This window comes from Ascaphus truei, chromosome 2 (genome assembly GCF_040206685.1).
Source record: "Ascaphus truei isolate aAscTru1 chromosome 2, aAscTru1.hap1, whole genome shotgun sequence".
Lineage (NCBI taxonomy): Eukaryota > Metazoa > Chordata > Amphibia > Anura > Ascaphidae > Ascaphus > Ascaphus truei.
The window spans coordinates 27,752,001-27,776,983 of NC_134484.1; positions in this window are offsets into that span (position 1 = coordinate 27,752,001).

A 24,983-nucleotide genomic window follows, 5' to 3' on the forward strand; every position below is an offset into this window, starting at 1 on the left:
ACAAAAGAGAAGCTTATAGACAATTGAATGATGTTTCTCTTTATCAATGTCTTAAAAATGATCCTACTAAGGCTTTCATAGGCCATCTTATGGAACTTCTGGGTATGGGTAAAATACTTGAGGTAATTAATCACAAGGAGATTGAGTTCTTGAGCTGTCCACATCCCGTGGTACCTATTTTTCACCATCTCCCAAAGATCCATAAATCGTTGGTCGACCCTCCTGGCTGACCAATAGTTGCGAGCATTGGATCTTTGGGAGATGGTTATCTTGGTATGTGGACAGCTTTTTACAACCATTGGTATGTCAATTGCCTTCTTTTATAAAAGATACATCAGATTTAATTAATTCTATTCACAATTTGAATTGGAAACGTGAATACAGGTGGGTCACGTTGGATGTGACCTCCCTGTATTCTATAATTTCACATAAGCAGGGTATTAATGCAATACAACACTTTCTTAATTTATCGGATTTTTCCGTCACCTTATGCACTTTTTATTAGAATCGATCACTTTTTAATTAACTCACAATTATTTTTTGTTCGATTCACGTTATTACTTACAAAAATCAGGCACTGCTATGGGTTCTTCATTTGCGCCGTCGTATGCTAATTTATGGGTCTTTGGGAGTCACAACACATTTATCACGATTCTAATATATTTCTTAATCACATAGTGTTTTATAGACGTTTTATAGATGATCTTATTTTGGTGTGGGATGGGGATGCACATTCACTTATCACTTTTATTGACATTCTTAATATCAATGATTTAAATTTACATTTCACTTATACACATAATATACACTGGTGACCAACTTTATTCTTACTTGGCTAGCTCCGCGAATTTCAGAAGATCCCGGTGATGTGCGGTTTTGTGTCGTTTTCTCCCGGGGTATATAGCGTTATTTTCGCGGCTGTGATTTAAGCATTTTATTCCCGCTGGCTGCAATACTGCAATGCCGTGTAAAAACGCATGGGGGCGTTTGCGAGCTGTTGTCTTTAAAGCCGTCCCCTATAACCCTTAACATACAGTACTGTACATTTTTATTCATAGTATACATGTGCAGGGGGTCTCCGGAGCTGAACCGCGTTGGTTTCAGGTCGGGGGACCCCCTGCTCCCCGAGATACAGCCCCCTTTATGAGGTGCCGGTATCCCTCTGCGTTTCAAGGTCCCGATCACGTGACCGCGACCTGTAAACCAAGCAGAGGGATAACGGCACCCCCTAAAGGGGCCTGTATCTCGGGGAGCAGGGGGTCCCCGGACCTAAAACCACAGCGGTTCTGCTCCGGAGACCCTCTGCACATCTACAGTATGTATAAAAAACATATATAAATAAACACTCGTTCCTTACCTTAGCCGCTATGTGCTATGGTAACGAAGCAGAATTTCTGTATTTTAATAATATTGTACAGTGAGCAGGGGGTTACCTGAGCCAGACATTAATGCTCAGGGGGCCCCCTGCTCCTGCACAATATTATTAAAAATACAGAAATGCTGCTTCATTACCATAGCGTATAGCCGCTAAGGCAATGAAAGGGTTAACTCACCGTGCCCAATTTATTGTGGGTAGCGGGGGTGGGTGAAGGGGGTATTTGGTCCTTGGTGTGAGTTTAGAACTTGCAGGGGGGTTGCGGGTGCACTTAACCCCTTCACGGCCGTAGCAGTTAATACCGCTACGGTCATGAAGGGGTTAAGCCCTCCCGCTACCCCCCGCAAGCCCTAAACAACCACCGTTGGGGCTAATACACCCTTCACCCACCCCCGCTACCCACAATAAAAAAAATCACACACAGCAGCCGCCCAAAAAAAAATAAAAAAAATCTAAATAAATAAATGACTATAAATAAATACATTTGAAATACATTTTTATTTATAGTGTAGATGTGCAGGGGGTCTCCGGAGCTAAAATGCATTGGTTTCAGGTCGGGGGACCCCCTGCTCCCTGAGATACAGCCCCTTTATGAAGTGCCGGTATCCCTCTGCGTTTAAAGGTCCCGATCACGTGACCGCGACCTGTAAACCAAGCAGAGGGATACCGGCACCCCCTAAAGGGGCCTGTATCTCAGGGAGCAGGGGGTCCCCGGACCTAAAACCACAGCGGTTCTGCTCCGGAGACCTTCTGCACATGTACAGTATAAATAAAACACATATATAAATAAACACTCGTTCTTTACCTTAGCGGCTATGTGCTATGGTAATGAAGCAGCATTTCTGTATTTTAATAATATAGTACAGTGAGCAGGGGGTTCCCTGAGCCAGAAATTAATGCTCAGGGAACCCCCTGCTCCTGCATAATTTTATTAAAAATACAGAAATGCTGCTTCATTACCATAGCGTATAGCCGCTAAGGCAATGAAGGGTTAAGGCAGAATAAACAATAAATACATTACATACATATTTTTAATGTGTTTTAAACCTCCCTGCCTTCACTGTAATCTATGTAAAATCCTTCCCCCTATTGTGTGTTTTAAACTTCCCTGCCTTCACTGTAATCTATGTAAAAACCCCTCCCCCTATTGTGTCTGCTAAGCTTCCCTGCTTTGACTAATCTGTGTAAGCCCCCCCTCCCCCTATTGTGTCAGTTAAATCTGCCTGGCCTGTGTTTTCTGTGAGTGCAGTGTACTGTATGTAAATGTGGGGAGGGGGATCCCATGTAAATAACCACACCCACACCCACTACCCACTACCCACCTGCACATGGCCCCTCCGCTGCTGCAAAAAAGAGACAAAAATTAAAACATACAAAGTAATGTCCCCTAACCCCTTAATCACCATAGCGGTTATTAACCGCTACAGTCATTAAGGGGTTAACCCACCCTCACCCACCACTCGGGATGCCTACATACCCTCCCACACTAACCGCCCCCCGTGAGGCCTAACCACCCAGTACACACAAGGGAGGCCAACCCACATACTGTTGGGGAAACACCCCCCCTCCCACCCCCAGTACCCACAATAAAAACAGTACAGTGACCCACAATAAACAGCATTATATTTATTAAATACATTTCCCACCCCCTGTGCCCCCCCATAAATACAAGATTTATCCTTTTACATACAGGGTTCATAACGCAGCCCCACGCGAGTCCCCGGTGGGCTGGCGGGGCACCTGGACAGACCTACAGTTTACCAGCAGCCCTTTTTACACAGGTTCTGGAGGCCTGCTGGTGGATCCCGCCAGCACCATGGCCCCCAGGTGGTCTCCTTGGGTCACCGTGGGCCACAATTGGGTCCCCACGGTAGGCCCGCGGATGTCTGGGAGCCCCGGGTCAGACCCACAGGTGTCTGCGGGGCCTCGGGTGGTTCCCTCGGGGGTCTGGGGAACTCACGGGTGCTCACTACGGGTCCGCGGTGCCCCCACAGAAGTGGGACCACACATCATCATCCCCGCACCTACGGGTCGGCGGTGCCCCCACAGAAGTGGGACCACACATCGTCATCCCCGCAGACTACGGGTCCGCGGTGCCCCCACAGAAGTGGGACCACACATCATCATCCCCGCATGTGTCACCCGTGGAACCACCAGCCTGAAACCCTTGGGATACCCGAGGATACCCGCAGGTGGTCTCCAGAGGTCCCACGCAGAACCACGGAACCAACCCTGAATGTAAAAAAAATAAACCTGGCCTATACATTCAATACATACACCCTCCCCCCCAACACCTACAGTACAATAATGTGCAAAATAACTATTATCCAGATATGGATAATAGATTAATTGCCCATTATTAAAAACATTAACTAGCATATTCAAATAAATAAAGTACTACTGACCTCATAAATACGAAGTGTCCGTCGCCAGCAACATCCTTGTCTTGCCCACAACATACATAGCAAATACAAAGCCAATACATTGCAATTACATTCAGATATCAATTAACCCCTTAAACACCTTATCAGATAATAACCGCAAAGGTGATTAAGGGGTTAAGCCACACTGGCCCGAACCCACCCTTCACCCATGAATTTGTACAGTGGCTTCATCATGCAACTATATATATGTATATACACAGTATATACACACGATGAACCAATATACAAATAAATGTAGAAGGGTTATCAAAACCATACTGTCCTACAACCAAACACTTCTCCATACAGACACTACATTAAAATCAATTTCCTTTAATAATCCTAACTGATCTCACAATCTATATCATCACAAACCAATGAAAAGCCAATGAAACACCTCACATTCCAATATAAATGATGCATAAAATCTATGCACCATATACATTCTGCAAATGAATCAACCAAGTAAACAAAAATCAATTAGCAATCATTATTTACATCCCTAAACAATTCACACTCCATCCTGAACAATGAAACAATTAACTAATTCACGCCTGGAGCAGAACAATTTAGCCTGTGAAAAAATATAAGTACCAACCAAAATCCAACCTTTAAAACCAAGGCTATCGCTGACCTCCCTCAAACACACAATACAATACCAAGGAATACATCTATCTAATTTTAAAATACTTTAAACTCACAATAAAGCATAGCAGCATAGACAAATTAATTTAAAACACATCAAATCAAGCTTTTAAAACAACATCATTTCTTACCCTGTATGTATATATCACTCTAGACATATATACATACATACATACAGTTGCAAGAAATGATATACCACAAAAAAAAAATACACATGTTAAAAAACCTTTTAAAAAAATTAACAAGTCCAAGACGAAGCGCTGTTCCATCGCGTGAAACGCGTTGAGGGGAGACCGTGGTGTAGCCTTGTGTGTGATGTCCGAATAAAGTTTTTTCATTCAACCCGGAAGTTGCCTGGATATTTGTCACTGGCAGTATCGCCGGATCTTCTTTCTACCTGGTAGAATATAGGTATTCTATGGTGTCCACATACAGGAATTTAAACGCAGAAATAGTGATAACACTACTATTTTTAGCCTCCACAAGATAACTCCAATATAATGATTGGAATCACTTTCCAAAATTTAATAAGATGTTAAATCATGTAGATGACGATGAGCCTCTAGATCTTGTAAAACAATGGTGTAGAAGGTATCAATGAAATTACCTTTTGACTGATATGGAAAAAACAATGATTTGGGGCAAAAAGGTGAATGTTTAATAACTGCATTTTCAGAAATAGGAGTATGATAAATAGAAAATTGAGACTCCATAGGAGAACTTGAATCAGAATTAAAATAATGAAGGGGCTCAATGAGAGGTGCTCCCAGTAAAGAGTTAAGAATTTGAGACTCCATAGGAGAACTTGAATGAGATAATAGCTCCCCATAATGGGGCTCTTCAATGGACAGACACTGCAAACTTGCCAAAGGGTCTGATTCCCTTAATATTAAGGTCAATACCTTTAAATAGGCCTCTTCTTGAGTGTTAAAATCAGGTTATGGTGTTTCACGAAGATTCCTTAAAATGAAATATCTTTTCAAGGTAATCTTACGAATAATCTATTGAGATCCATAAATATATCAAACTTATCTGGTTTTGTAATAGGTGAATATGACAACCCCTTAGCTAGGAGCAAGATTTGATTAGAGGAGAGAATGCGTAGAAAGGTTAAATATTCCATACTTCTGAGGTTCACATTTCAGTGACTGAATCCCCTTCGCTCTTTGGCAGCGTTCCTCTGCTCATATTCCTCTGAACTTCCCTTTCTCCTTTGTGGGTTATCTACAGTATAAGAGATGATTCGGATGTTTGTAACAAAGCGGGTATGTCCTCTCCTTTTGTTCATACTTGCTCTGGGATTTCCCTAAAAAAGAGGAAGAAGACGAAGAACAGGAAGCTAGGGCAACAGTACCTTTAGAGCGTGGGTTGAAGTCATCGTGACCCAAGATCTTAGGTCTTGTCCCTCTGTTCTCATTAAACGTGTCACTATCTTGATCGTTGATAATAGATTCTGTAACATAGAACACCTGTTTTCTGTAGAACATGCATATGAAAATTTATTAATCTCATAATTGTTATAATGTACTGCACCGACACACTTTATTCGAGCAAATACCCGGTATGTACCTGGCAGATACCTGGAATGCGCCGCTCCTCACCTCTGACAAGCCCCGTTGCATTTGCCTTCCCAGCCTGGGTTCATGCCTGGCTGATGGGCGGCTGATCTGTTAAATGAGGATGATTAGGATTTAATAGGCTGCAATGCTTCGGGTGTCTACCAGATGGCATAAATTCATGAATTGTAATGCAGTGTATATATATATACTGTGCAGTATTGCAGCCAGCGGGAATAAAATGCTTCAATCCCTGCCTGAAAAATAACTCAATGTACTCGGGCAGAAAACAGTCACAAACCTCAATACACCCGGGTATACCCGAATTCGTGGGACTAGCCAAGCTCGAATAAAGTGTGTCGCCAGTGTACAGTAGCCCTAGATATATAATACATTTACTAGAAAAATGAATACATTTCTTGACTTCAATTTATTTTTTTGTTTATGTTATTAGACTTGAATTCTATTTTTCTATCTACTGCATATTTACAAATGTAACCATTTTTACATTTGTACTGTGTAAGCCTTTTTCTCCCTTTAAGCTGGTATCAGTAATAGTCTTATTCATATTCAGACTTACAGTGGGGTGAAGAATTGTTTCAAATGTGACCCTTCTCTTAAAACTACCTGTGGATTGGGGGTGAGTATTGGTTTCAATACTGGATCGCTCAACAGAATTTCCCAATGTTTACTCATGTTTTTTTTTAAATTTGCTTAAGGCACGGTTAAAAACTTTCATGAACGATATTAGTTCCTTAACATCTTGATCTTCAGATGTTTTTCTTTAACGATAATAAATCACTTCTTTGCATCCCATTAACTTTCTCATATGTTTTATTAATTAAAGTACCATTATATTTTCTCTGTACAACTTTCCTTTTAATATCTTTGGCTTGTTTTTTTAAGTCCTTGTCATTAGTACAATTTTTTTCAAGCTTCAGAAATTGAGCTACTAACTTGTTTGAGATCCATTTTTTATCATGATGACAATTAGCCAACAGATAATTATTTGTATTAACCTTATTAAAAGGAGGTTTTTATTTGATTTTGTGATCTTTAAAAATAGTTAGATCTAGTAATTCCACAATCTCCTTATTATAATTTGCTGTAAAAACTGAATTAAAAGTATTATTATTAAGATATAAAATAAATTCTGTAACTAAAATTTCATACCCCCTCCAAAAGAAAAAACAAATTATCTATCAAATGATGTCAGAGCAGCAGGTTTTCTCCAAAATGGTTATTGGCCCAAATAAGCAAGTCCTCCTTTTGTTCCAAGAAGTGATTTGCATAACCTGGAGAAAACCTTGTGCCCATGGCTATGCCACAAAGATGAATGTAAAATTGCTCCCCAAGCTGAAAATAATTATGTTTCAATATGATTTTTTTCCGCGTTCTCCCAAAAATCTACCTGCTCTGGTTTTAGTTTACCATCTTTGCTTAAAAAAAATAACCAATTGCAGTGCAAAATAAATTATGAGCAATTTAGCGTTGAGCGATTGTACAGTGTATGTCACATCACTAAAATAGAATTGGGTTGTATCCCTTAAATAGGATCTTAAATCTAGTACATATGGTTTCAAGAAAAAATACAAATAATGTGATAAGTTGGTAGTCAACAAATCTATTCCAGCTATAATCGGCCTGACTGGGATAGGTTTGTTAACTGCAAACATATTACATTAATTGGATGTTTATAGATTGTATATTAAAGTTGGTATATGAATGCATGAACATTGTACAATTTTCACATTCTAACCACTTTTTTTATTATTATTTTATGTATATCTTTATCTATATAGCAACATCCATGTACATAGCTCTGTAAAGCAGTAATATACATGACATACAGTAATAGAAATAAGCACTTCAACATAAAAGTAGACATTTGGAAAAGGAGTTCTTGTCCCGAAGAACTTACAATCTTAGTGGTAAGCAGGGAGAACTTAGTGAGTCAGTAGGAAGGTGTTATGGTAGAGTAAGTGTGTCTCCAAGGGGGAATGGTTAATTCACTTGAGATGTACAGATGCAGCGGCCGTTATTAGAACATTTCAAGTGTTGAAACATGCGTTATGCCGTGTGGTGTTGCGAGATGTTCCGTTGCAGACAAAATTACCCATCGGATTAACACAACAGGGGTCCCTGCTGTGTGAGTCCAACCAGGGTCTAACTGTCTGTAAGAGAGGCACAGTAAGAGATAGGCTGAATCAGTCACTCTAACAGTGCGCCTCTCACTGGCGATCACAGGGGTTTTATTAAAATTCTAATACTACAGTATTGTAGCAGCTGAACTGCATTCATTTCAGGTCCGGGGACCCCCTGCTTCCTGAGATACAGGCCCCATTATGGGGTGCCGGTATCTCCTATGCATGGAATTGTCTCGCGTCACGTGATCGGGACATTTACATGCATAGGAGTTACCGGCACTCCATAACGGGGCCTGTATGTTGGGAAACAGGGGGTCACCGGACCTGAAATCAATGCGTTCTGCTCCAAGTCCCCCTGCTCATCTACACTAGTCAGAAATGTAAATAAAAATATGTAATAAGCACCAATAAACATCAGAGAAAACACAGGAATCCTGGTTTTCAGTGTAACTTCTGTATGGACTCCACTCGTCCACTTCAGTACAGCTGGGCTTATCAGGAAACCAAATTACTCCCAGAGAAAGACACATGGAGACAACAGAGGCACTGGAGGAGAAAGGACACAGGATGCAGGACGCCCTAGTGAACAGCCTAATACCTGTGCCTACTGGTGGACCAACACGCAAGGCAAGAGAAATGTTACTGTGACATGCAAGACAATCTGGGCAGTTGTTTTTCCCATTTCACAGGATCTGCTTTCTGACAATAGCGAAGCTCAGTTGGTGGAACATATCCTTTTATGTTTTATGTGTTATTAAATCTATGTACTTTGGAACCTCCTTTTTCCTTTTTTCCATATCCAAAATCTTTCTCTGGGAGTTTGAGAAAGGTCCCACTGGGGGACTGAAACGTCGTTTTTTGTGTCTTCTATCAAATATAGAAAATGTATGATTTACTTACCTGCGTGTTGTCCCTTGATGTCGTGTTGCAACCGGTATCGTATGGTCTATTTATATATATACAGTATATAACAGTATATAGTGCACTATGGTTTTTTTATATATATATATATATATAACAGTATATAGTGCACTATGGTTTTTTTTTTATCTCTCCCATGCGCCATAGGTCCATCCCTCATCTTCTGTGCATTTCATTTGACTTTTAGGTAAGAGTCTTTGGGCAAGCTGGAGGGAGAGTTTTGATATACAGTTCTTATATACACTTTATACTGTGTTTTCTGTTCCTTTGTTCATACGTTTTTTCGCAGTTTTTTTTTTGTCATTACCAATAAACAACCCACCCTTGTGCCCCCTAATAAAACCAATATTTATTTTTATAGACACAGGACTAATACCACAGGCCGGCAGGGGTACCTTGGTGGTCCCCATGGGTGTCGCAGGCCCGACAGTGCACCCCAGGGGGGTTCCCACGGGTGTCTGGTGGCCCTCAGCTTGTCCCCGCTAGGCTCCGTGGACCTGAAGGTGGTCCTCACGGGTGTCTTGGGGGCCCTGGGTAATCTTCTCAGGTGACTGGGGGCCCTTGGGTGATTACCACATGTGTCTGTGGGCCCTCGGGTGGTCCCCATGGGTCCCGAGGCCCCCACAGTTGTGGGGCCCCCGGTTCTTCCCTGCAGGTGTCCGTGGGTCCTCAGCTGGTGTCCGTGGGTGTCCATGGGTACTTGGATGGTGTCCGTGGGTCCCCGCTGGCCTGCGGTACCATTCCTGTATTTAAAAAAAATAAACGTGGCCTACATTTCAATAAATTCATCTCTGCCCCCAGCCCCCAATCACATACAGTACAGTAATGGGCAAAATAACTATTATCCAGATATGGATAATAGATTATTTGCCCATTATTAAACACAACATTAGCCAGCCAGCATAAATAAAGTAAATAAAACCTGTTCTACTTACCCCCTCCAATGTGAAGGGCATCCTAATCAGTATACTGCAGGTCCATGTCCTCCGCTGCCAGAAAGCATAAATAATAAATACAATCTAATGGCCCCTAGCACCTTAATCAAATTAGTGGTTAATAACCGCTATAGTAATTAAGGAATTAACCCACCCTGCCCCGCTCCCCACACGGGAGGCCTAACCACCCACCCCGGACCCACTATATCCACCCTGTACCCATTGATAGTTATACATCAATCAAGTTGTACATCATACCCATATAATATGGGCAGGATATGCTACTATAACAGTCAATGGTCACTCTAATACAAAAGCCTGAATGTCCAAAATGCACAATAATAAAACCTATAAAACAAGCACCTAAACCCCCAAACTGTAAAATTAAAAGCAATAGGCAATCAAATAATTACCTAAATAAAACCACTAGCCAACCAATCAATTAAAGAAATAAAATCACTAGCCAATCAATTAAATAAATCACACCACTAGCCAAACAATACATTTAATTTATAAAAGCAGTAACCAACATATCAATTAATTAATAGAACCACTAGGCAACACATAATATAAACCAGTAGCCAACAAAAAGCATTAAATAAAAACGCTAAACAGTCTGTAAAAAAATACAAATCAAAACACGCCATCAATTAAAAACAATTTAATCAAAACTATAAACATACATAGAAAATATAACAGTCAATAGAAGAAATGCATTTGCCAAAAAATGCATTGGCTATTACTGTATTCATTTGTACCCTAAACAGTTACAGATTAATACATTAGCAGTCAATGGGCATTGAAAAACATAAAAATAGAAAAATCCAATCCAAAAACCTTGTCAAAATAAAAGTACATGCATTCAATATTGATCTTACCTTTAGAAGCGTTGGCCCTCCGTTTCCCGGGAATCAGCAAGCTCTGCTCCGGTGACATGAAACGCAATCCAACGCTATCCACAATGAAGATCGAGACCAGGTAACAAAAATCTTCTTTCTTTCATCTTGTACCACCTTTTTCTTTCTTCATCTGTGACTATTTCTTTAGTTTCTTTAGCTTGTTTCTTTATCTTGTTTCTTCATCTGTCAATCCAATACCCCATGTTAAATCCCCGATGTTGACTCGTCGGCTTCTTGAGCTCAAATGAGCCGTCACAGCCTTAAATATGGCCTGTGACATCACATTTGATTGGCAAATGGTTCTCACGCTGTGATTGGCTGTGAGAATCATGTGCCTTTTTTTTTGGGAAGTGACGTCATGTAAAGGAAGTGAAGCCAGCCAATCAGAATGGCTGTGCTTCATTTTCCTTTAACATGATGTTATTAAATCTAAAATGGCTGCCCTCACGTGGTACTTCATCCAATCAGATTGTGGGAACTATACTGTATATGTATAGTGAGAGATGAGGGCTGAGATGTAAGGAGTGGCAGAGGAGTTGCAGAGGAGTTGTCATGGGAGACCAGGTTATTTACACCTTTTTACCAGGCTCATTCATTGAGCAAAACAAGGTAATGAAATAAATTGTAATTTATTTAGCATCATTCACTTACACACGATACACAAAATACAGACAAAAAGACACACTTAATTTGGGACTGGGGTCTAAACTAGACTTTCCTACAGTAGGTGCAGGGAACTCATCGGGTGAGTTTTACCCTGATCGGGACTTACAGTAGCCCGGAATCTCCTGAACCCAAATCGGCATAAAGTTCCACACGCCACAGCTATGTTCTCTTCTGAGAACTTGGTCCCTAATGACCGCGAGTTACTACAAATCTCCAGGAACTCAAATCGGCATAATATCAAAGCCACGTAGCAACGATCGTTTCTGAGAAATTTGGCTAGAAAAGTCAGGTCAGTGGGAAATCCGAAATAGACAAGAGACATGCGCAAGCCTGCCACCTCTCTCCCTGGCTATCTCAATGCCACCTGCTGGGCAGGCTCCACCAGGTCTGGCAAAGCAAGTGGCAGCCCGGAGGACTGCCATTGATCTCCGGACCTGGTACTCCACCTTTCCCCACTGACCAAATGCTATTCACACCTCTGGGCATCCTCTGACTGCTTTAAACTCAGATGTCCAGCAGACATAATGGCGCCTTTGGGTTAGCTCTGGCAGCCTGTTTGGACATCGGTTCCGAATGTAAAAAGCACATTACATTAATAAAAGTATATTTTACTACACTTCTGAGTCTTGGGGAACAGGGGACAGAAAAGGAAAAATGTTGTAGTTTTATTTCTATTTGCGTTATTCCCCACACATGTTCTCTTGGACTCACAGAGTCCCCCCTCAACCTTATATATGGTTGGGGCACCCACAAACCATATACTGTTGTGGGTCACCTTGGCACTATCTGGCGTACCCCCCTTAACCTAGGGATTCCCTCAGCACAGGAATACACTTTATTCCTGTGCCTCATTCTCCTTTCTTTGCTGTGCTGAAGCAGGGTACACTAGTGGTGAGTCGCGCTTGCGTTTTCAATGGGAGGTATTGCTGGGACAATGTGCCTACATGTATCCAAGAATCAGACATGATTCCTGAGGACATCTATAGGGGAACCGACAACTCCGGACCCCAACCTCCTAGGCACATTCTGTCAACGGTTCCTCTGCAAAAAACCCTTGAAACGTATACCCTAGCACTCCCTGCTTGCTAGCATGCCCGGATAGGGAAAAACACAACAAAATACTTTTATTACATACAGTATAACAGATTGGTACATTGTTACTGGGCTCAATAGCGAACTCTCATGGACCCTTATACACAGATCAGGGGTAACCAAAACAGGCTTGACCTTTATTTGAGAGCCTGGTTACCCCCTCCCATCACAGGAGTGTATTGTCTTAAAGTTGCAGTTCAAGCAATATCCTACATGTTTTTTTTAATAAATCAATTTGTACTATGAGAAAATACTTGCAGCATTTAAAACAAAAATGAAAGACTTTTTTTAATGTATTCTATTGTAACAAGCATTTGTGTTTCTATAGCAACCATTTACAAAGTCACATCCCCTTCCTTTTATGAAATAGGCTCTGATTCTTGAGCCCTACCTCCTCTAGCAGTGCACCAATTGTATCTAGTACCTGCTTGGTCAAATGATCTTTCACACAGAACTTTGCATCATGGGTCCTAATCTGCAGCACTTATTGAACCCCAAGCCAAATCTTTGTCGATCGATCACAGGAGAACGGATCTATCTGCAACTTAAGTAATCACTTGCCAGTGTTTATATTGCATTAATGCCCTGTATTGAATGGAACATTTTTTTTAAACGGCAGCTTGAACTGCAGCTTTAAAAGAGAGAATAATTGTATAAGTAATATAATATTTAATAGGAGCCAGGAGAGGGATTTCAGCTGGAGAGATGATGAAACAGATTTAGGAGATAGTAAAACAATTATAGCAGCTGCGTTTAGGATAGACTAAAGGGGAGACATGTGAGAGACAGCAAATCCTAGATTACAATAGTCGAGATGTGAAAGAGTGAGGGCCTGTGTAGCAGACTCCCTGAGGGCCTGTGTAGCAGACTCCCTGCCCCCTTAAAGTCAACTGCCCCCTCAGACTGTCTCTCTCCTCTGACAGTCTCTCTGTCCTGTGTTTTCTGTGACTCTGTCCTGTTGTAGGGGGTGAGCATTGTGTAATGTTAATGTTGTTATTTGTTTCTGTACTTGTAGGAGGACGTGCGCAGAGGTATGCAATGGAGGCTATATGTTACAGTACTGTTTTGATTTTGCTATACATATGTTTTTTTTATGTGTAGCCGTGACCCCTTATTCACCCCAAAGAGTGGGAGACTGTGCTTGCAAATAGTAGTTGCAAAAGCCCGCGAAGGAGGAGAGCGCATTTGGCGGGAGAAAGCAGTCCCTTGACCCAGTAGCCCTGCGGGGAGGGTCAGGTGAGAGAGTCTAGCCAATGGGCGGAGGAGGAGCTGGAGATATACACTACCGACACGCTTTATCACTCTGCGGCCAGATCCGCAAGCCGGGAGATTTCCCGGCTTGCTAGTGGCCGCCCCTCGGCGTGCCGCGCGTCATAGACGCGCGGTCACGCGTCTTCGGGAGCGTGCGCCCCCTGCACGCACGTCCAGGGGCTCCCCGAGGGAGCCCTGGTGTCCCGCGATCACGGGACAGCGGCAGGGGGTTCCGGGGGACCCGGCGGACCCGGCAGCGGTAGGGAGAGCGCCCCGATCGGAGGGCGCTCTTCCGCTGCTTCGGCGCGCGCCCGTCACTCTCGGGCGCGCGCCAGGCTACTGCTGCGGCCAAGAACGGGCAAATGCGCGAATAAACTTGGCCGCAGCAGTAGACAGTGGTTGCGCACACGTGGGTCAGAGCTGATTGGAGAGGAGAGGAAATGGAGAGTCTGTGTGGGGAGGTTGAACCGCCCCGGCGCAGGCCAAGTGCCCCAGGCCCAGTTAGCCCTGAGTCACCTTAGAAACAAGCTGAGCCAGGGATCGCCTTAGTGAGGTTCCTGTTCCCCTAGTACTTAAAATCCTTGATCGGGACTATACTTGCGAGGAGGAGGTCTGGGCTCAGACCCCACTTATGTTGCCGGAGTTCGGGCGGGAGCACACCGAGACCCTTTGTGAAGATCGTGGCAGTCCCGAGCACCGGAGTGCTCGGCAGGTATTTCATCAAGTGCACCAACTGGACCATTCATTCACCCAAGACACAGTGGCTGCACAGTCACCCATACACACACATAAGGCTTGCTTTGGGCGGGAAGACTAATGCGTAAGGAATCGGACAGGGGGTGGGTTCACCCGGTGGCGGGTGTGGGAAGTAATGGTGGCATCCGCCGTGGCGTATGTTGTGGGGCGTCCACCGTGGCACTAGGGAATGTTGCCGTCCGCCGTGGCGTGCTATATAACGTACTAATATATATAGGAATGTTATGGCCTATAATGTATTGTGAGTTTGGTTTGCAAGTAAACGAGATTGGTTTTATGATTTGGCTTTGTAAGTGTAATTCTTGAATAAACGTCCTGCGAAGACCCACTCCCCCTTTGGCGGGAGCTGTCGCAGGTGGAGGCGCTGCACCTGTTATCCATATTGCGCGCACCCCAGGCTCTCCGTGGCAGAGACTTAGGCCCTGTGAGCCGGCAGGTAAATCAGCACATAGTAGCGGCTTGCTAGTGATAGGAAGCAGGGCTACATTTGGAGGCGCTGCTGAGATTTCAGACCTGGGGTGCCCCTCGAACCTAAATTGTTATCACCATGGCTTTGCCCACTCGTCACAAGATATGAGACTGGGCCCGTCAAGTATGCACGCCTTCCCATCGCGCCGTAGCGCTGGCCCGAGTGCCCATGGCCTTACCCTTAGAGACTTTACAGACAGCCTTGCGACAACTCCCGGGTTTTGCGAAAGCTCGCCTAGTAGATGTAATGGTAGATCACAACTCCAAGTGGAATACCTTGCTCGTGGACTGTCGGCGTAACCTGTTAGCACTCGAACCTGCTGTTCCGCAAGCTCTGGCCTTACCTGATGCACCACCCGGCGGTAGTCCTTTTGTTTATCCCCTCCGAGATCCCCTCGTACGTCCATTGGATGAGGACGACCCCACCCTCCCTTTGATTCACTATGCCGCGAATGACATCAGTAGCTGCCGGTCCATGTCCAGTGACCCAGTATCCAGCGCCTCCGTTGAGGCTGGAGTGAGTAGTAATATGCTTCAGAAACTAAATGACAAGATAAACCTGTTATCTAGTCCCCCTAGTTTGCCGCCGCTAGTCGAAGCACTTACCTTGGCCACCCACGCTCAGAACTACCGGAAGCTAAAAGCCTTCTCGGGACCCTCCCTGTGCCTACCGGGGAAGATGGGGTAGAAACGTGGAAAGAGCACATGCGGTGGGTAATGGAAGAGTGGTCGTGCACCGATGTAGTAAAAAGACAGAGACTCATTGAGTGCCTGCGGCCCCCAGCGGCCACTCTGATCGGTATACACCGCGAACAGTACCCCGATCTAACATCTCACTTGATGAAAGAGTTCCTGGCCGAAGCCTATAGCGCGAAAGAGGATGACGGGGCGTTGTAGGCCAAATACTATGCCGTAAACCAGAAGGAGGGGGGAAGAACTGTCCGCCTATATACACCGTGTGCAAATATCTCTTGGGCCACTGCTGCATTATAAATATGTGCTACCCTCCAAGATGAATGAGTATCTCCAGAAGCAGTACCTCCGCGGATCCAGTCCTTCTCACCCAATAGCCAGCATGATTCGTGATCACCTCACCCGCCCCCCCCCCCTTCGTTCATCCAACTACTGCAACAGGTGAAGGAACATGAGACGCATCTAATGCTACTCTCCCCTCAGAAGCCAAAAGCTAGCGGTAGCACTAAATCCAAAGGAAGCACGGAAAAGAAAGAGGAACCACCGGACCAACCTGGCTCCGGGAAACCGCCTTTCGCGGGACGGTCGTCCCCTCCGCCTGATCGTCGGGCTACCCACAGAGATTTGTCATGCTACACGTGCAGGAAGCGGGGGCATCTATCCTACGATTGCCGTCTGGGCACTTCTCGACACCGGAGCCCTTCACCCCAGAAGTCCCCATCCCAGGCGATGGTCTGTGGGTGCATGCAACGGATGCCGACCCAGATGGGACCCCTTATGGAGGAGCTGAGCCGGTAGAAGATGGTAGTCGGGTGGGACCAGTAGCGTTGATCCGGGTTTTAGTGGATGGAATCTACTCCTCTGCACTGCTAGACACTGGATCCCAGGTCACCATCATATACCGAAGGTTCTATGATCGCCATCTTCAAAAGCGTCCGCTGCGACCAGCTGATCACATCAAGGAACGCGGGCTAAGCAATGACGACTACCCCGTCGATGGGTTAGTGACCGTGGTTCTGGAAATACAACAGCTCAACACGGGAAAATCTCACCCCATGAAGGTGGACGCCTTGGTGTGTCCGGAACCCCAAGACACCCCCAAGTACCCTATTATCCTCGGTACCAATGCTGATATCGTACAAGCAGTCATCCGGGCCTATCTACACGATACTAAAGAGCTCCCCATGTCTAGACTACAGCTACAATTGGTTCAAGCCGACCCAGCCCAGCCCTCCACTCCTTCAGATGACTATGGGCTGTTGTTCTGTGGACGGAAGGGGTGGACGAAGCTTTTCCCCGGCGAAACACAAGAGTTTCCGCTTGGTGTGGTTATGCGGAGCGCCTAGCCGAAGACCAGCAATTCTCACTAGAGTACCCCCGCTGAGGATGTACGACGAGGGTATCGGCTCAAAGCCGAATTCCGCCATTGGCGGGGCGCCTTCCTAGACGCATTAATGTGATGGTGCAGAATCTATCGCCCTTCCCCCTGGCCATCGATGTGGGACAGCGGATAGGCAGAATCTATCCTGTTAGTTCAGTGGAAGAAGCCGTGCAAGTAAACACGACCCGAGTGGAAGAAACAGGGACGGCCTTGGACTTCGATTTTGGCTCATCCGAGTTGCCTTGAAGGAACGGTTACGGGTACAACTGGAACAGAGACGCTCCGCATTCTCTACCGGGGAGATGGATGTGGGGTGTAGTCGCAACGCCCAGCACACCATTCGCATGATGGATGAGAAGCCCTTCAGAGAGCGTTCTCGCCGACTCGCTCCCAGGGATGTGGAGGATGTGAGGGCCGCTATCAATGACATGGAAGCCACCGGGATTGTCACAGAATCCCGAAGTCCCTACGCCTCTCCTATAGTGGTGGTGGAAAAAAGAATGGAACTGTGAGACTGTGTGTAGATTATCGGCCGCTGAACAATCGGACGGTGCCGGATCAGTATAACCTCCCTCGCATAGAAGAGATCCTCGATACCTTACACGGGAGCCAGTGGTTCAGCGTACTGGCTCTACGGTCTGGGTACTATCAAGTCCCTATGAGCCCAGAGGATCAAGAAAAGACAGCCTTCGTCTGCCCCTTGGGGTTTTATCAGTTTACCCGCATGCCCCAATGCATATGCGGGGCACCCGCCACCTTCCAGCAATTAATGGAGAAGACTTTGGGTGACCTCAACCCCCGAGAATGCCTGGTGTACCTAGATGACATCATAGTCTTCGGGAAAACTCTGGAAGAACACAAGACCCGTCTCTTGAAGGTGCTGGATAGATTGTCCCAAAAAGGCCTCAAACTCTCTCTGGACAAATGTCGGTTCTGCCGGGCCTCAGTAACATATGTAGGACACATAGTGTCCAGTGCCGGAATCGCCACTGATCCCGCTAAAATAGAAGCTGTCGTTAACTGGCCTCGCCCAGAGAATGTGGGGGAGCTGCGCTCATTCTTGGGTTTTTGCGGCTACTATCGGCGATTTGTGGAAGGGTACTCATGCAGGGCCAACGCCCTCAACAACCTGCTCCGCATATACCCGTCAGAAATGGGCCTCAAGACCCACTCTGCCAAACAGCCCTTCGGGGATAAATGGACCCCCGAGTGCGTACAAGCCTTCCACGACTTAAAGCAGAGCCTGACGGCGGCTCCGGTCTTGGCCTACGCCAATCCCGACCAACCCTACATCCTACACGTGGATGCCAGCCTGAGTGGCCTAGGAGCCGTTTTGCATCAAAAATATCCTGAGGGGTTGCGACCCGTAGCATATATCAGCCGTAGTCTCACAGTCAGTGAGCAGAACTATCCGGTACACAAGCTCAAGTTTTTGACCCTTAAGTGGGCCATAGTGGACAAACTTCGGGACTATCTGTACGGGGTATCGTTCGAAATACGCACTGACAATAATCCTCTCACCTACATCATGACCTCAGCCAAACTTGATGCGACCGGACATCGCTGGTTGGCCGCGCTCTTCAATTACAACTTCACCTTGAAATACAAACCTGGGCCTTTGAACATTGGAGCTGACGCCCTGTCGAGGCGACCGGGGTTGAGCCCTACCACCGACGAAGATCAGTGGGAAGAGATTCCTGAACTCGGAATAAGAGCACTCTGTGGCACGGCCGCCATCATAGATGAACAAGTAGCCTTTTCGGAATTACGGGTGGCTGACTCCCTAGGGTGCACCTATACCGCTATACCTGAAGCCTATCGTGACCCGAGTGGGATGCATGTTACCCCCGATCAAATCATAGCTTGGGAGGACATGGTACGTTACCAAAAACAAGATCCGGTTGCAGGGATTATCCGTGATGCCATTCGACAAAAGCAACGGGATCTGCTTCGCCAGACTCCGGGGGATGTCGGAGGTATACTGATGCGGGAGGTGGACAAATTTGAAATGCAAGATTGGCTATTGTACCGAGTGGTGAAGTATCATGACCATCCGGGTCGCCGCCAAATAGTGTTACAAAAACGACTACAATACTTAGTGTTGAAAGCTCTCCATGATGAACACGGACATCTAGGGAGGGGTAGACAAGACTTTCGGACTAGTGAGAGATAGATTTTTTTGGCCAAAAATGAGAGAATCCGTGGAGCATCACTGTCGTAGGTGTGTGCGGTGTATCCAGCGCAAGACTCTACCCACTAGAGCTGCCCTTATGGGCCATCTAAAGAGTACAGGACCTACTGTATGTACTTAGTCTGCATGGACGTCTTGTGTATCAAACCTGACACCCATGGTATAGGGAACGTGCTGGTCATCACTGATCATTATATCCGCTACGCCCAGGCCTTTCCGACCAAAGATCAAAAAGCTATTACGGTGGCTAAGGTGCTCTGGGAGAAGTATTTCATGCATTATGGGCTTCCACAACGTCTGTTCTCCGATCAGGGACGGGACTTTGAAAGTAAACTAATAAAAGAATTGCTGAACCTCTTGCACATTAAAAAGTCCCGTACTACCCCTTATCACCCAGAAGGGGATGCTTTGCCTGAACGTTTCAATCGCACTCTGCTGGGCATGCTGGGCACGCTCACGGGTGTAGAGAAGACTAAGTGGAGTCGCCATGTGGAAACTCTAGTCCATGCTTATAATTGCACCCGACACGAATCTACCGGGTTCTCGCCCTACTTTCTTATGTTTGGCCGTGAAGCCCGTCTGCCAGTGGATATCCAATTAAGAGTCTCCACCGATGGGGTGCACAATATCACCCATTTTCGCTACGTACAAAGATTTCAAGAGAATCTACATAAGACCTATGGGCAAGCCGAGAGATCCACCGAAAAACTGAATGCCGGGAACAAAAGGCGCTATGATCACAAAGTGAAACATAAGGACATTAAACCTGGTGATGCCGTACTGCTCCGCAACCTGGGAGTACCGGGAAAGCATAAGTTGGCTGACCGTTGGCGGGAGGGGGTGTACGAAGTAATTTCTCAAATGCCTGGCCTTCCAGTCTACCGTATCAAAGACTCGGAGGATCGGGTAAAGACGTGGCATCGCAATCATCTTCTCCCTATTCCCCAAATAGAAGAAGGAGACTTGGAGTAGAACTGTCATCAGGACAGGAAAGTCTGGAAGATCCCAAGGAAGGAACCTCTCAAAGGGGCCTTCCGGCCACGGGAGCATCTCCCAGAGGAGCTATGGGCAAAGAGCCCCTTGGCCCCTGACAGAGACACTGACTCCAGTGAGTCCGCCGCTAGATCCCCAGAGCCCGTGCTTTGTGCCACACAGAGACTTTACAGATATATCCAGCCCCTCAAGGGCCGAGTTGTAAATACCCGATGAGAATTGCTACTCTCCCAAAGAGGTAGTGGAAGAGCCAATTCGCAGAAGCCAAATAGCTGGCCAACCTCCCACGAGGTTGGCTTATGATCAGTTCGGGGCACCCCATTATGAGTCTCAGCAGTTGGCTCGCAGCCGGGTCCAATCAGTGATTATCATGTTCAGTGAAATGTACAAGTTGATAGAGAAACCAATGTATTAGTGTTTTTCATTATATAACTGGTTGTTGTGTTATCGTTGTCCAAGCGGGGTCGTTGGAATCCACAGGGGGGAGGATGTAGCCGTGACCCCTTATTCACCCCAAAGAGCAGGAGGTTGCGCTTGCAAATAGTAGTTGCAAAAGCCCGCGAAGGAGGAGAGCGCATTTGGAGGGAGAAAGCTGTCCCTTGACCCAACAGCCCTGCGGGGAGGGTCAGGTGAGAGAGTCTAGCCAATGGGCAGAGGAGGAGCTGGAGATATAGACAGTGGTTGCGCGCACGTGGGTCAGAGCTGATTGGAGAGGAGACGGAGAGTCTGTGTGGGGAGGTTGAGCCGCCCCGGCGCAGGCCAGGTGCCCCAGGCCCAGTTAGCCCTGAGTCACCTTAGAGACAAGCTGAGCCAGGGATCGCCTTAGTGAGGTTCCTGTTCCCCTAGTACTTAAAATCCTTGATCGGGACTATACTTGCGAGGAGGAGATCTGGGCTCAGACCCCACTTATGTTGCCGGAGTTCGGGCGGGAGCACACCGAGACCCTTTGTGAAGATCGTGGCAGTCCCGAGCACCGGAGTGCTCGGCAGGTATTTCATCAAGTGCACCAACTGAACCATTCATTCACCCAAGACACAGTGGCTGCACAGTCACCCATACACACACATAAGGCTTGCTTTGGGCGGGAAGACTAATCCGTAAGGAATCGGACAGGGGGTGGGTTCACCCGGTGGCGGGTGTGGGAAGTAATGGTGGCATCCGCCGTGGCGTATGTTGTGGGGCGTCCGCCGTGGCACTAGGGAATGTTGCCGTCCGCCGTGGCGTGCTATATAACGTACTTATATATATAGGAATGTTATGGCCTGTAATGTATTGTGAGTTTGGTTTGCAAGTAAACGAGATTGGTTTTATGATTTGGCTTTGTAAGTGTAATTCTTGCATAAACGTCCTGCGAAGACCCACTCCCCTTTGGCGGGAGCTGTCGCAGGTGGAGGCGCTGCACCTGTTATCCATATTGCGCGCACCCCAGGCTCTCCGTGGCAGAGACTTAGGCCCTGTGAGCCGGCAGGTAAATCAGCACATAGTAGCGGCTTGCTAGTGATAGGAAGCAGGGCTACATATGCTTTTAATGTCCAAAAGCCATATTAGCCACATGTGTCTAATATGGCTATTGGCCTTTAGTCACGAGAGGGGTGATATTTTTTTTGGGGGGTGGGGGGGCATAAGAGGGATGTGTGATAGGGTAATTGCCCTGGGAAGAGTGTTTAGGCACACAGGGGGAGGGCAATACTTTATTAGCCACTATTGGAGCTTAGGGGGGTAGTTAGTGTAGTGTATGCTTTATATTAATCCTTTTATAACCCATAGGGCCAATTCACTAAACCTTGATAAAATAAGTGCATTGGCAAATGACTCTGCATTGTTTAACCACACTCTAAAACATGTGTGTCAAAACGGTATTCATTAAGAAAAAACACAATTTTTTTAAAGTACAGTCAAATAATGCAAGATCGCACTACTTTTTTTCCCTAAGTGTTATCGCACTGAATCTATTTGTTTAAACTGAATCCTGGAAGAGCTGCACAGAGATGCGTCTCCATGCACAGCTCTTACAGGCGATCGTGCAGTTTAAATATTAATTTTAATAATAGTGTACAGGAGCAGGAGGTTACCTGAGCTGAACCACATTAATTTCAAGCCGCTAAGGCAATGAAGGTGTTAAGGAACCATAGCTGGTTTATTGAGGGCAGAGGGTGTGTGTGAAGGGGGTACTTGGCACGGGTGGGTGGTTAGGCCTACCGGGAAGGTTACAGGAGAGTTAATCCCTTAATTACCATAGCAGTGGTAACCGCTATGGTAATTAAGGGGTTAACCTCTCCCGCTACCCACTCAGTAGGCATATCTACCCACCCTGGGCCAAGTACCCCCTTCATTCACTACCTCTACCCAATAAACATTAAAATGCTTACTACCTACCAATAAATAACCGACCCAGCCACCCTATGTACCCCCAACAATGACCCCCCAACACATACAGTACAGTAATGGGCAAAATTACTATTATCCAGATATGGATAATAGTGCATTTTCCCATTAAAAATAAAATAAAACAGCATAAAGTACTGCAAATGAAAGTTCTACTTAACCTTGCCAGGATGAAGGCTGTCCTTGTCTTCCTCTTTGTCCTCATCACCATCCTCTGTTGGCAGCAACATTACATTAAAAAAAAAACTACTGGCCACTACCCCTTAATCACCTTAGCGGTTAATAACCGCTATAGTAATTAAGGGGTTAACCCACACCCCACTACCCACCGGGTGGCCTGACCACACTCCCCGGCCTGACACTTGACCGCCCTTTAAGATGATGTCACATCTTTAGAAAAAAATGGAAGCTGTCACATGGTACTACAACCAATCAGATTGGGGGTGTACTATTCTTTGCCTATCTTGTACTTATCAACCTAGGGGTGCAGCTTATATATTCTTTGCCTATCATGTACCATATGATGCCTCATATGGTAAATCTCCCAATCCGATTGGTTGGAGTAATATTTGATGACAGCCATTTTTTTTGGTGACATCTTAAGGGGAGGAAAGCATAGCCTTCCTGATTGGCTGGCTTCCCTCCTTTTTGATGATGTCACACCCTTAAAAATATGTTTTCATCTGTCATATGGTACACCAGCCAATTGGATTGTGGGTGTACCATTTGACACTCAAATGTGACGTCACAGGCCTTACATAAGGTCTTTCCCGTCTCATTTGATGCCAAGGAGCCAACAGGATAACATCCGCCCATTGGATTACAAGGAAGAAGACAGAAGGAAAGAAAAGAATGAAGAAAATAAAGAAGAATTCACTGGCGAGACGTCTCTTCAATCAAGATATTATCACGGACATCTGTGCATCGGCTCTTGAGGAGCATGGGTCGAGGGTGAAGAGTTGGTGCTCACATAGGACGGAGGTAAAAACATCAAAGGTAAGAGAGACATGGATTGTATTTTAATTAATTGTAGCCACCCTGGGGCAACTGCAAGCTTCACCCACCCCCCCTGTACCAACAACAAAGCAGTGCCTGCTACTTAACCGGTTCATTACCTTAGTGGTTAGACACTAAGGTAATGAAACTGGCTGCAATTTTATTTTTATTGCATAGGATTGATACTGGAGGCTGACGGGGACCCCCGGAAACCTGCAAGGATCCCCTGGGGACCTTTGGGGCCCACTGGAGATGTTGGGACCCCCGGAAACCTGCGGGGACACCCAGAGATTCATGGACCCTCGGATATGCAAAGACCCCATGGGACCCACGGGGCACATGAGATGCAGGGGACTGCGGGAACACCCGGGGACCTGCGGTCCCTACGGATCTCTGGGTGGTCCCCGCCAGCCTCCGGTACCAATCCTGTGCAGTAAAACTAAAAGAAACTGCTTTTATGCACCTTGCAATATTTTTAGTACCAGCCAGTAGCTGGCACCAAAATACTGCAAACTTTTATAGTACGAAATGCTTATCACTGCTCAGTGAATAGCAGTTTCTGGCAAAAAAATGCAATTTCAGGCATATTTTGGCATATCGTACGGCTTTTATTTGACAGTGTCATAGTACTATAAAAAGCTGTTTCAGTGCAATATTGCACTGTTATCTGAGCTTCGTGAATAGCAGCATAAGCAATGTTGCACTTTACGGGCATTTATAGTGCTATAAGCCACTTATAAAAGAGTAGTGAATAAACCCCTTAGTCATACAAAATCATGACTAGCTGACCTCTTGGTCTACTAAGGGGTTAATATGTACTGTAATGTGTTTTTTTTTTAAAGTTTATCACCTATTCCATGTTGGTTTAGGATATATTGTCTATCTATATACTGGCCATTATATACATAGGCAAGAGAGGCATAATGCTAGCCTGGAGTAGGGGATTAAAAAAAAGTGGTATTGTTTGGCACTACCGTGTTTCTTATAGATATCGGTACTTGATGAATGGCATCAACATGACTACTAAATTTGTGGTATTTTGTCATTTAATGCCAGTCAGATAATTTTAGCGGCCATGTTAATTTTGTTGTTGTTGCTATTTTTAGTGGTAGAATGTTGATTATTTTCACCAAAAAAACAAAGCATTTTTTGGCAGATAATAATGTACCACAATTTTTTTTTTTCATTTTGGAGGCTGGTGTATCTGGAA